Below are 14,152 nucleotides of genomic sequence, written 5' to 3' on the forward strand. Positions count from 1 at the left end.
GATTTGTATGTCAGCTGCCACATGGCAGGTGAACTCTGTCTTCCCTTCCTTTGGATAATGCAGATGGTACCTTCCTTATTTTAAAATAAAGTAGCACTGGACATTCCTTATCTGCCCATTACAGTCTTGGAAACACATATATAATTCTGGTTGAGTTGAAGAATTTCACAAGCAGTAGTGAAGTAGGAGTTTATTATAACTGGATATATTATAACTACCTTATTTAAAATGTGAAACTTATATTTAAGAATTATTATGCACAGTGGCAACATATTAAGACTGACTTTATTGGCTCATGGATTGCTGTGTACGATGAATTATATAAAAAGTTGAATTTTCTCCGTCTCTCATTGTTTCCACCTTGCAGTAATGCGAGCTGTAGCAAATCACATTTAACAGTCTCTGGGTCTCTGAAGCTCAGTCTTTTCATTACCTTGGAAACACATTTTAAAAACTGGTGCATTTTGCCAAGGATCAAATGTCAGCATTTTAAGTAGCTTAAGAAAGTTAGCCACTAATATGTATAAATCTCGGTTCATTTGATTATATAAATGGCTTTGCTTAAAGAATGGATATTTAGTTAACAATTGATTTCATCTTTTGGAATGTGATAAGGAAAGAAAAAATATAATTAAAAAGCAAAGTAAAAATATAGGGGGCATATAGAGTTCCATAAATTAAAAACAATCCCAGTTATTTGGAAGATTAATTGTCTGAACCATAGGAGTATTTGCCTTCCATTTTTTACAAGGAAACTGGACTTAAGATGTTCATTTTGGCCTGATGTACTTTATAAGAGAAGAGTAAGTTTTCCAGCACTTCTTAGTTCTCAGTGGTGTCAGTTTTGATGGAATGCAAGTTAGCAGTGGCCGGGTGCAGTGACATGAGGGAGAGTCGTGTTTAAGCACACCAAAATCACATACTGAGGTAATAGAACCTTAAGGAAAGGTGGTTTTAATAAAGAATTCTTTTTATACTGGTCGCATTTGTTTAGATTTATATTCTGTAGACTCTGATGACAACTCAATAATGATTGCTCCAGACCTTGGTATTAATAAGATTTAATATACTAAAGTTTCCAGAAATGTGTTTTTTGAAATATTATGAGTCAGGAAATATTCCTCTGAAGCTGAATCTCATCAACAGATTTTATGAGTTTGAATTCAAAGAATTATATATAGTCTATGAGAAAAAAATGACCCCAAAGAAAGCAAATTAGTTAACTAGTTCTTATGCATGACAGATACGTTAGCTAGAATGCAATACATCTTCTTGGGCCTTTTGAAGTTCACAATTTTGGAGTTAAAAGTAGAACAAAATCCATTCTGTTTGCAGATGTATTGCATTGTAATTGCCAAAAGTACTGGGACAAAATATTAGTCCTTTAAAAAATACACTATAGATTTAACTTTTTAAAGAAGGTCCATTCAAAGAAGGTGAAAAATTATAAATTGGGATCATAAGGTATTCAGTACATATACAATAACTTATTTTAACAATGGGAACAAATTTCCTATATATTCAAACCCTGTTAGGATGTTTTCATGATAATAGCCTAATGTTGATATGATTATTTTATGATCAAAAAAGAAAATAAAGAATAAACATATTTCAAAAAATATCTTATATATGTGCTTATTTTTTTTTCCTCCAAGGTAGTGTACTACTTCTATATTTTATCTCAGTGTTGTTTTCTAAATTTAAGAGAATTTATTTTATATTATTAAGCATCAAAAATCCTGAATAAGAATGGAAGGAAATGCTTTTTACATGATGATTATTTTAAATAAAATTTTTTTTATAAATTTCTGAAATACTTCTATGAAAACTTAAAATTCTATATAAAAGCAAAATGATAGTATCTTTATGAATGTTTGCATGCGAAAATTGCAATATTCAATCACACTATCATCCCCCGCCCTTTTTTTCCCTAAATGGAACATATAAATGCAAATTTAAAATAAATTAAGTAAAAACACAAAACAAAAATCAAACAATGAATTCAATCTTTAAAAAAAAATTCCCATCTTTCTTATTATAAATGCATTATTCTTTTCTATGTTTGCATACTCTGCTTGAAATTATAATAGTGCTTCAGGCAACTCTTTGAAATTTGATCACTTGATAAATCACATCACAAAAATCCCTTTATTTTTTAATACAAATGATTTATCTACTGATCAGCTTTAATTTGTAATGATGCTTGAGAAATAAATAGGATCAAATGTCATTCTAGATCCCATGTTCAACAATAGTCAATTTGATGAAGACATCCATATAATCAGCTGTTTAATATTAATCAGCCACAAGTAATTTACTGAACCTCCTCTCCAAATCTCTATTTGGCTGAATTATCAATATTGTCATTGCTAAAAGCAAAACTATATCTTTGTAATTCATAAATATGTGAACTTGAATCAATAAAAATGGGTGGAAATGTAGAGAGTAGGATGATTTTTAGTGAAACTCAATGTTAACATTTTTAACACATATATTAATATCTCTTAAATAGGCAAAATGTTAAGTCCATAAAAGAGATTTTTCTCTTAAAATAACAATAATAACAACAAAATCCTTGCTAGAAAACTTGCTGTGTGATTTCTCACTGAAGACTGTGGTTGACATATTAATATTTTCTACCTTTCAAATTCCTTTAGTTTATATAATAGAGAATTTCAGAAACTATGAATGTCAATATAATAGGGATGTGTATTTCAGAAAGTATTATGCTTTGCCAAGGGAACTGCTGCAGAGCAGTTCCAAGTAGCCATATAACTCACAAGCCAGATTCCTCTAAGGAAATGCTTCTGGAAAAGTTTTATTCTAATTGATGTACTCTGATGTTATGAGCAGAATTTTCCAACTGAAAAATGTCTTTTATGGATTGTAGTCAGCCAAATGATCTGCCTGTTGTTGACCACCCACTTAAGATGCCGAGATCTGGGAATTATTAACTATTGATCTCTTTTCTTGTGAGTATTGAACTTAACACTCTCGTGTTCTTACATCTTCTCAATCATTCTGGTGTGTGTGTGTGTGTGTGTGTGTGTGTGTGTGTGGAAATTCCCAGGGGCTTTCCAACAATTTCCCTCTGAACTTTCTCCTCATTGTCTCATCTGTCATAAACTCTTTAGACAGATAATCAACCAGAATCTCAGCTTGATTATATGACTTCTGTTCAAAATGCTTCAGCACATGAAAATGCTTCAGTAGCATTTCCACATCATTATAAACAATATTTCTTAACTAAATATTTACATTTATGATTGCATTACTGTGTTCCCTTTTACTGTACTATACCCTGTCCTTCTTTATACACATGCCACCTTGCCAGGCACCACACACAACCGTGCGCATCTATGGGCAGAGAGAAGCGGTATCTGGGTCAGCTTCTCCTTTTTCCCTTCTACAACTTGCAGCAGGGCAGGAAGTATGTCAAATGCCCACTTCTGCTCTATTATATTTGAATCACAATGGACTGGGCTAGCTGTCAAGAAACAGAGTATCTAGTGTAGTTGTGTTCAGTTTTACAAATTTATTAACATTGATGTACAAACTATCATGGACTTACATGAAAATTTATGCATTTTGAAATCCAGTTATTTCAAACTTTTAAAATATTCCATCTTTATACAGAGGTAGTGTTCTTCCTTATATAATAATTCCTACATATAAATATATGTTAGCAGTCTGGAGCAAAAATATCTCTGGGTGATTAAGAAATTGACGAATTTTTATATAAAAAATTATCATTTGTGAAATATTTCTGGAAAAGGATATTTTATGTGCAAAGCCTAGGTTACTGCTTCCTTAGTTTCATCATGTGGAATGTAGACAGCAGGGAGGATTCCCATGAATCCTCCACCCAGCTTTCACTCACAAGAGTGCCTTGCTCTAGAAATAGGTATTTAGTGTTTGTAACCTTGGGACTGCAGGCTGTCCTCTCACTCGTGCTTGTTAGTTTACATGTTTCCAATTTTCAGAGTTAGGAAATGCTTACTGACTGTCCTCCATTAGGAATACAATAGGGGTGATGTGCTTCCTGATGGAATACGTGTCTTTTCCAACATCTCATATCTAACCTCTCACCATGGCCTTCATTTGGAAGAAATACAAGGTCAGGGAGACACACTCACCAACACCATAAGAATGCACTCTCTAAAATCCAGATCATGGGTAAATTAATGAAAAAGTTCTTGAATTCTTCAACAAATAAGAGTGGTGGGAAGATCAAATCTAGAAATGAAATGATACTCAAAAACATGTTAATTGCAGTGCATGAACTTTAGTTTGTGTTTCTGAAAATGATCATATAGGGAAATTCTTCTTCTGGAAAGAAGAAGTAATAGATTGTACTTTCCTCTACTCCTCCTGCTTGCTACATAAGACACAAATATTACCACACACACACTATGTGTGTGTGGGGGGGGGAGGGAAAAAGAGACAAAAACAGAGAAACCATTAGAGAAGGTGCACCATCTAAAGACTGCAGACCTCAGGAATAACACAGTGGAGAGCTTGCTGGGTTTTCTTTTTGCCTCTTATAGCCTATGCTTAGTGTTGAGAAGGCTAACCACCTTCAAATAGCAAGGGCTTTAGAATAGCAGTGGTCAGCTGCATAAGCATGAAACTGCCAGAAAATGTTTGCTCTAATGGATCAAAATACAACAAAAAGGTGCTATCTCTCTACCCTTACCAATGCCAGCAAAGACTGAAACATTGATTTCCACAGTGAGACAATAACAGGCAACCGAACATCTCCACCAGAGTGGCATGAGGAAGACCAAGGGGAGAACAGGGATTCTCCTTGTTGTAAGCCAGCTGCAATACAGTCTCTCAAAGGGTGTCCATGGAATGCAAGTAAGGAAAATAGACTTCCAACACCACCTGGCATTAGCAAGTCAAACACTCCTCATCATGCAAAATGGCATCAATGTAGGATCAGTGAAAAAACAGAACTTTGATCATTTTCCAGTAGCTTCCACTGGGTAACTTCCACTGTGACTGTGATGTCAACTGAGCAGCTCAAAGCCCCAACTTGTCCAATAATAGTGAGGTACATCACCCATTGCAGGTCAATAGAGGCCGCATGGAAAAACTACCTGACAATAAGAAAGCTGTACTTTCTCAAACTGGTCCCCTAACTAAGCAGTGGCATGAAAATGTGGCCAAACATAAAGTTTAGAAAAAAAATTAGAATATCGAAGGATGATATGAAAATATACATGTTTCCATGGAGTATCACTTCTCATGTGAAGAACCAGAAAGACCAAAAATTGAACAAATATGACTATTAATAAATATTAACTTCAAGAAGATAAAAATGCTATGATTATGTGATAAGATTTTAAAGCAATAATAATAAAATTATTTTACAGGCAGACAAACATTTTAAAAACTACAAAGAATTTCAAGGGAGAAAACTGAAGATCTCAACATAAAATAGAAGGTATTAAAAAAAAGTGAAAATTTTACAACTGAAAAATACAATACTGGAATAAAAATCTCAGTATATAATTTTAACAGAATAATGAAGAAGACACAGGGAAGTATCAGTGAACTAGAATGTAGATCAAGATAAACCATCGAATATGAAAACAGAAAGAAAAATGAACTGAAATACGGAGCAGAGACTCAGGGATCTCTGGCAATAAAACAAAGGAGCTGACATTCATGTCATCAGTGTCCTGAAAGGAGAGGAGACAGAGGAAGAGGCTGAGAAGGAACTGAAAGAAAAAAATTTAATTCATGACTCCCAAAATTCTTAAAAGACATAAACCTACTTATTTAAGGAACTGAACAAAACCACACACACACACACACACACACACACACAGACATACTAAAATCTAATTTCTAAAAACAAATACAGAGAAAAAAAAATCTCGCAAGTAGTCAGAGACAAAAATGACACCATGTTTGTAAGGGGGAAGCAATTTGAATGGCAGCAGATTTCTCATTAGACACCTGGGAGCAGAGAAGAAAGGGCATGGTGTTTTCAATTATTTAAAAGAAAGTAATGTCAACCCAGAGCCCTCTACCTAGAAACATGCACACACACGCACACACACACACACACACGTATATTGGGAATGAATGACAAATCACAATACTCTCATGTGAAAGGAAACTAAGAGAATTTGCTTCCATTATATTTCCCTTTAAGGAGGAGCCAAAGAATATCCCAAGCAGAATGGAAGAAGCATCAGGACATCAAGTAAGAAAAAAAAAGGCACAAATATGATAAATACAACATGATTTCATTTTCTTCTTGTGTTTTCTAAATTGTATTTTATAGTTAAAGCAAAAGTGACAACTTCATGTGATATAATTCTAAAAGTATCCTGACAAATTATTTAACTCAAATGTATTATCACCAAGTTGGGTAATGGGACGTAAAGGTACTCTTTGTTTGAGCAGAAAAATGATCTCAACTGGACAGCATGAATACCTGTGAAGAGATACACACAAAAAGAGCACAGATTAACTAACCAAAATGGAATTCTAAATGAATGCTCAAGTAACTTAAATAAATAAGAAAACAGACAAAGGAAGTGAAGAATAGAGGTGATAAATGGAACCAAAATAAAAGAGCAAGTTTTATGTCAGACATATCAATAATTACATTAAATATAAATGGTATAAATAAACCAATTTAAAAGAAACAAAGACCAGTAGTATTTATATGTGTGTAGCTCAATTTATTCTATGTAAATTAATCTCATTTTGAATTTAATAATAACATATACATGCTGAACTTAATAATGTAGAAGATATATCATGAAAAGTTTAATAAAAATATATCAAAAATGATTATCTTAATATCATATATATGGACCTCAGAGTAAAAAGAACAATGTCAGAGATAGAAATTGTTATTAAATAATGATAAATCAGTCAATCAAGAAGACATTGCAATCCTGAATGTGCTGAGAAAGCAGAGCAGGGATAGTGAATGAAAAGAGAGATCGAACACTGATTATCAATTTTTGCTGCTACAAACTAACTCTCTTTCTGTCTGTCTCTCTCTCTCTGTCTCTGTCTCTCTCTCTCTCTCTCACTCATTCTTCTACACACACACACACACACACACACACACACACGTTGTAGAGAAATAAATGAAGGCTGAGCACTTATCACATAGAGATGTTGAGTTCCCTGTCAAGTAAGAATTATAGACTAGAAAACTAAAGTGTGGAGATGTTATTCTTAGTCAGGTAAAGAGGTGGATTTAGTGGACAAGGTGCAGCTTGGTTCTAGACATAGTACATTGTCATATTTCAGGAATCCTTAACCAATTTTTATAGCTGTTTTCTCATAGGTCCTATCAGACAATATGGTAAACTATCTGGTAAACCTGTACATTCTTTCTCTGATTTTTTGTATTCAAAATATACAAATACTTAGAATTACAAAGAATTCCATTTGTAATGAAATTTGTTTGTCAAAACATTAAAAATATGATACAGTAGCATATGTACTTTCAGAATGCATTAAAATATTTTCTTTTTAATGACCATAGAAGTTACACTTTCTTTTTAAGTGAAGTCCCTATGGGAATACTTTTTTTTTTTTGGTGTGGGGGCACAGGGGATTAAACTCAGGAACACTTGACCACTGAGCCACACATCCCTCACCCTATTTTGTATTTTATTTAGAGAAAGGGTCTTACTGAGTTCCTTAGTACCTCTCTTTTGCTGAAGCTGGCTTTGAACTCACTCTCCTCCTGCCTCAACCTCCCGAGTCACATGGATTACAGGTGTGTTCCTGAGTAGGAATATTAAACTTCTAGGTGATATGTAATTAACCTCCTTCCACATAATGTTCAGAAAGTTGCTGTGGACCTGGATCACTGAGATGAGGGTTGTCCCCACACAGTCTGATGGTATAGCCAAGAGAGGCAGATCACATCTAGGATCAGAAAAGCCAGTTCCCTGGGACAATGGAGACATTAAGACTGCAATCACAGTGGTAGTTCAAAGTGGGTTAATTATGAAAGTAGTATGATGTAGTAAAACAGTTGTAAATTTTAATTTATACATCGGTGGCAATTATAATGTATGTTTTATGTAACTTATCGGATACGTGTGTTGGTGTTTTAGTGTCAGTTATGAACATTGTCAATTCTGCTGAGTTATCCATTACCTTCACTTACTCTCTTTTCAATTAGAGATTAAAAACAATGTTTTTTTTTTCATTGCACCTATCCACTTATAGTAGCCCTCTGTGGACTGCCTGTTATTGGATGATGCTTAACTAAAGAAAAATTTATTAATAATGTTTAACTGAATTTCAGGATAATGGTAAGAAATGGGGACAAATGTCTAGAGGTTATCTTTGAACACGAATATAATAAGGTTAAAGTTAGTGGTGCTTCTTAAAGAAGAACTAAGAAATAGTAAGAGTCTTGAAACTATGCCTCCATCAAAGCACTGAAACAAGAAAGAAGACAACATCCACGATTTTATTCAGCACATTAGCATTTAGGGTATGAGACAGAGGAATAGAAATGCAGATAAAAATCCAAGGGGATATTTGATGCATAGTATCTAACTTAGTCAAAGGGCAGCCTGACTGAAAGTAGTCTGGTTTGCCTAATTGTTCCAACATTGACAATACCGAGTAGCAAGAAAAACTGGCTAACTAATGGGGTTACGTATTGTATAGCACGCTCCTGGATGCTTGTGGTGGATGGGATTCTAAAGATGTACTCTGTAATTACCATCTTCAGATTATGTAATAAAACACTAATCTTGGTGCTTCTGTGAAAGGGCAGATGTGATTATGTTTGCTAACAAAAGTAAGGGTCTATCTGAGACTCTCTATAGGATCCTGTCTATTCACAGGAGTCCTTTCCAAACAAAGACACTCTTCTCCTACTTGGAGTGAGAAAATGTGAAGGCACAGAAAGGCCAAGCAGAGCTGAGGCAAAGGGAGCTCAGAGAGATTGGAGGCCTGAGGTTTCACTCTCGCTTGCTGACACAGACCCTGGGGAAGGAGGCACTGAACCACAGAGGAGGAGCCGCCACCCAGCCTTGGCTCACAGTCAGCCACCTCAGTCCTGCTGCCACTTGGATCTGAAATCTGGCAATAACTCCAGTGAGTTTGAAAGCAGCTCTGGAAAGCCCGGAGCCACGTTCACACCTGGACTTTCCCTTCTGAAACCAACCCACTCCGTGGAGGTTTCTGACGTGAGTAGCCAGGGATGCTTCTGCGACTCTCGACAAACCAGCATCAGGGTGTGAATGGAGGATATTGGGCACTTCATAGTAGACTTGCTGAACAGTAGACTGAAACTCATGCAGTCCTGAGTAGCAACACAGGACAGGGTGGGAGGCAGCTGGGTTTGCTATGCTTGGATCAGAAATATCCTCCAAAGGACCAAGGGTTAAAGACTTAGTCTGAAGGTTGGCCCTATTGAGAAGTGGGGGAAAGGTGAAGAGGGGGATCCTAGTGGGAGGTCTTCTGGTCATTGGGGGTGTGCCCTGGGAAGGGTTTGTGGGCCCCTAGTCCCTTTGCCTCTCTCCTCTTGACTCCCAGCCAAGAGGTGAATAGCTTTGCTCCTCCAAGCACTGCCCCCTAGAGGCCCAAAGAAACAGGACTAATGGACAAGGACTCAAGTCTCTCACACTGTGGGACAAAATAGAACTTCCTTCCTGATAGGCCAATTATATCAATATTCATTGCAGTAATGGGAAGCTGACTAACACATCGGTCATTAGAGTTAATTTCCATCCTTTTCCTGTGACTCATTGAAAGTTTGAATCTTCACCAATCAGTCACTAGTGTGTGCCAAAATTCTTAATGCGGACAATCAACACCATAGATTGGCACAAGATCCTAAGAGCTCTGAAATCAAACAAATCTAAATCTTTCCCTGTTCCTATTCAGATTTAAATGTATTTGGTTCCATACTGTTTTCAAGTGGCTTAAAACCTATTCTTAGTTTGTATCTCCTTTATCTAACAAATCAGAAAATTGATTTTAAACCAAAACTTTTAAAGTTTTTGAATTCTGTTTTTATATAGATATTAACGATGCATTCAATCTCAGTGTGTGTTTTAAGATTTATTTTAACTACTTATTAGTAAATGCTGTGTTTTCAAGTCAAATACTCAAGTCAGTACCTTTTTGGGACACAATCAGGGTGTAAAGCAACATGGTGGCTTTACAATTTTATCAGGCACTTTCTTGACTGAGGAGGGAAAACTAGATTGCTATTTTGGAGTCTAGAAATTAGTTGAAAAGCAGTAAGTACAAGTTACTACAATCTGTTCCCTTAATGTAAATCAGAGGCTAGCTACACTGTAGAAAGGAATTCATTTATAAAGGTATAGCTTCCTGTATATTCATATTTCTGTTATAAATTTAGACAAAGGTGACAAAAATGATGTGATGTGTTTAAATGAGTTTCTTGGGCCCTGAATGCTTTTGGTGCACTGACCCATGTGAAGTGTGATTTACATTGAGAAGAGGACCAACAGGAGCACCCAGTGGAACAGGAAGGGACTGAACAGATGAGGAGGAAGTAGAAATGACATGGTAAGGCCCATTTAGGTGCTCGTTAATAAGATATACTGGAAAGATGTCTTACCTCTGTGTCTTGCCTTATGTACCTACATATATCTCTTTAACCCCAGAGAGTCATCCATAAGGACTGCAAAGAATACATGAAATGCTTCAATGTACAGTTTTCTAAAAGCAAAACTTCCTACCTTCCACAAACACAGTGTGAACTTGAGTCAAAGATTATGAGGAGGTGAGGTAGAAAATTAGTTAATAGAACACAATAAAAATATGCTGTTATAATTCATCCTCCCAGATAGACTTAAAGGTTAAAAAATACACCTGTTAAAATGCAACTTTGCATAGAGAGTGATAAATAAAGAGAAGATGCTGTTCCTAGCATGTTGCTAACTGAGCTTAGTGAGTGTCTCTCCTAATTTGTCATTGGTGAAATATAAGGTGAAGTGGGGGGGCAGTGCCAAAGGGGCTGCTGGCCCTCCACTGCTCCTCTGTGGCTCAGTACCTTCCATAGGCTCATGGAAGCCTTCAGTACCTTCACTCACTCCTCTGAATTAGATAAAACTGTGCTGTCTGCTTGTCCATCAGTTTAGTAACTCTTAGAAATTGGTCATGTGCTCCATGGTTGAGTTCACCCAAAAGTAACTAGAAAATGGAAGTCAACATTAAATTTCCCAAATCTGTCTCTTGCTGCCTGTCTACACCCTACGCCCTAAGGAAGATGCAGATTATAATTTCACTCTAAGAGGCTTTGGAATTCAGATGGATTCCAAAGAAAGGAATCCAGAAAGGAAAACAAACAAAAAAAGTAAATATAGGAAGCAAAACAAAAATACAAAAAAATAACACAGAATATTATGAACTTTCTTCAAATGGAGAGAGTGTACTTGGCATTAAGAATAAATGCTATAATACTGCTTCTTGGCCTTTTGGCTGAGATCAAGTGTAGTCTGTGTTCTTATCAGTTTAATATCTGATACGTCCTCTATCCGAGGACAATATATTAAGTGCATTTTTGGAGCAGGGAAATGGAATAGGAGATTGCTCCATCCACTCCACGCATCGACCTGGTATTGCAGTACTTCCAGGAATGCTGTACCCCCTCGGGGGATAAAATGAGAAATTGGGACAATTATTAGGTCATTAGGATGCTGCCCTAGTAAGGGAAAGCTACATGAACTGCTTGCAGAGGTAGAAGAAGAAGAACCCACTGGATATATTCAATATGAAAACTTTCTTCCAGTGATGAACAAAATACTTGTAGAAAGAAGGTATAGACCAATTACAGAAGGAGTCCTTCTTCAGCTTTTGAGGTTTTAGATTCTGCTAGACATGAGTTTCTTACTAAAGAAGAACTCATAAAGTATATGACTGAAGAAGGGGAACCTTTCTCCCAAGAAGAAATGGAAGAAATGTTGTCTGCTGAAATCCATCCAGAATCAAATTCGATTAATTACAAGGAGTATATAACGCTGATGGTGATGGATAAAAATTAAATGCTATAAAACCTTAAGAAAAATAAAAGGATAAAAGCTATTAAGCTAGACACATTCGGTTTGAATGGCAACTCCAGGCCTTAAGAACCGTCACTTACCTTCTCCTAGGCTTCACTTTCATTGTCACCAAGTGGGGAAAATGAAAGCATGTCCTGCAGAGTGATACTGTGTACAGAGGTGATGCCGGTAAAGGACTTGGCACAGTGGCTCCCAGAATCAGTGCACAAGATGTGTTTTACAAAGTCGTCCTCCTGGTCACCAATTTATGACTCCCATTGGGGACACAAGTGATGATCACTTGAATGGTGGCCTTCCATTTCAGTTTCACAGAGGGAATGTCCACATCCTCTTCCTTCTATCACATCTCCAACAGCAGCTCTCTTGAAGCAGAAATAGACATATAAATAGTGTGTTTTCTTTTATTGGTGCATTATATTTATATGTAAAAGTAGAATTCCTTTTGGTGTGGCTGTAGATGCCCATAATATAGTTTGATCAGTTTCATTCCCTAGTATCTTCCCTGTCTCTCTCCTCCTTCTTCCTCCGGATCTGTTTGTTCTACTCTACTGTTATTCTTTCTATTGATATTATTATTATTATTATTATTATTATTATTATTATTATTATTAGTGCATTATAATTGTGTGTGTGGCTCATTGTGGTATATCAACACAAGGACACAGTGTAATTTGTAGATTTCTTTCTGCAGTAGTTCCTCAGGCTTTCCTCTCTATCCTCTTGATTCGTTTCCTCTACTTGTTGGTCTCCTTTCTATTTTCCTGATCTCCTTTTTATTCCATTTCTATCCCCCTCCACTCAGCTTCCACAAGAGAAAACTTTCAACCTTTGACTTTCTGAGTCTGGCTTATCTCACTTAATATGATGTTCTCTAGTTCCATACATTTACCAGCAAATGCCAGAATTCATTCTTCTTTATGGCTGGGTAAAACTCCATTGTGTATATATATATACCCCATTTTCTTTATCCATTCATCATTTGAAGGGCATCTGGTTTGGTTCCACAGGTTGGCTATCATGAATTGTGCTGTTGTAACATTGGTATACATGTATCACTGTAGTATGCTGATTTTTGTTCTTTTGGACAAATACCGAGGACAAGGTTAACTGGGTCACATGGTGGTTACACTCCTATTATTTTGAGGAAACTCCATACTTCTTTCCAAAGTGGTTGTAAGAATCAGTCCCACAAACAATTTCTGAGTGTACGACACAGAGAAGTCCATACACATGCAGTCATTGATCCTTGCGAAAAGCATCAAAAACTTACGTTGGAGAAAAGACAGCCTTTTCAGAACTAACATCATCAAAATGGCGATATTACCGAAAGTTCTCTATAGGTTTAATGCAATGACAATCAAAATCCCAATGGCATTTCTTGTAGAAATAGAGAAAGCAATCATGAAATTCATATGGAAAAATAAAAGACCCAGCATAGCAAAAACATTGCTAAGCAGGAAGTGTGAATCAGGCGGTATAGCGATACCAGACTTCAAACTATACTACAGAGCAATAGTAACAAAATCAGCATGGTACTGGTACCAAAACAGGCGGGTGGACCAATGGTACAGAATAGAGGACACAGAAACCAATCCACAAAACTACAACTATCTTATATTTGATAAAGGGGCTAAAAGCATGCAATGGAGGAAGGATAGCATCTTCAACAAATGGTGCTGGGAAAACTGGAAATCCATATGCAACAAAATGAAACTGAATCCCTTTCTCTCGCCATGCACAAAAGTTAACTCAAAATGGATCAAGGAGCTTAATATCAAATCAGAGACACGCCGTCTGATAGAAGAAAAAGTTGGCTACGATCTACAGTCGGTGGGGTCGGGCTCCAAATTCCTCAATAGGACACCCATAGCACAAGAGTTAATAACTAGAATCAACAAATGGGACTTACTCAAACTAAAAAGTTTTTTCTCAGCAAAAGAAACAATAAGAGAGGTAAATAGGGAGCTTACATCCTGGGAACAAATCTTTACTCCTCACACTTCAGAGAGAGCACTAATATCAAGAGTATACAAAGAACTTAAAAAATTAGACATTAAGATAACAAATAACCCAATCAACAAATGGGCCAAGGACCTGAACAGACACTTCTCAGA

The 14,152-nt window shown here is 36.2% G+C and overlaps 1 non-coding gene across 1 annotated transcript; it reads left to right on the forward strand.

Annotated features, from left to right (window-relative positions):
• Positions 1 to 11,437: 11,437 nt before the first annotated feature.
• Positions 11,438 to 11,628, forward strand: LOC114095625 (U2 spliceosomal RNA). The gene has a single exon (XR_003583292.2). It is a non-coding gene; the product is annotated as a U2 spliceosomal RNA (small nuclear RNA).
• Positions 11,629 to 14,152: the final 2,524 nt, after the last annotated feature.

This window comes from Marmota flaviventris, chromosome 4, assembly GCF_047511675.1.
Source record: "Marmota flaviventris isolate mMarFla1 chromosome 4, mMarFla1.hap1, whole genome shotgun sequence".
NCBI classification, from domain to species: Eukaryota; Metazoa; Chordata; class Mammalia; order Rodentia; family Sciuridae; genus Marmota; species Marmota flaviventris.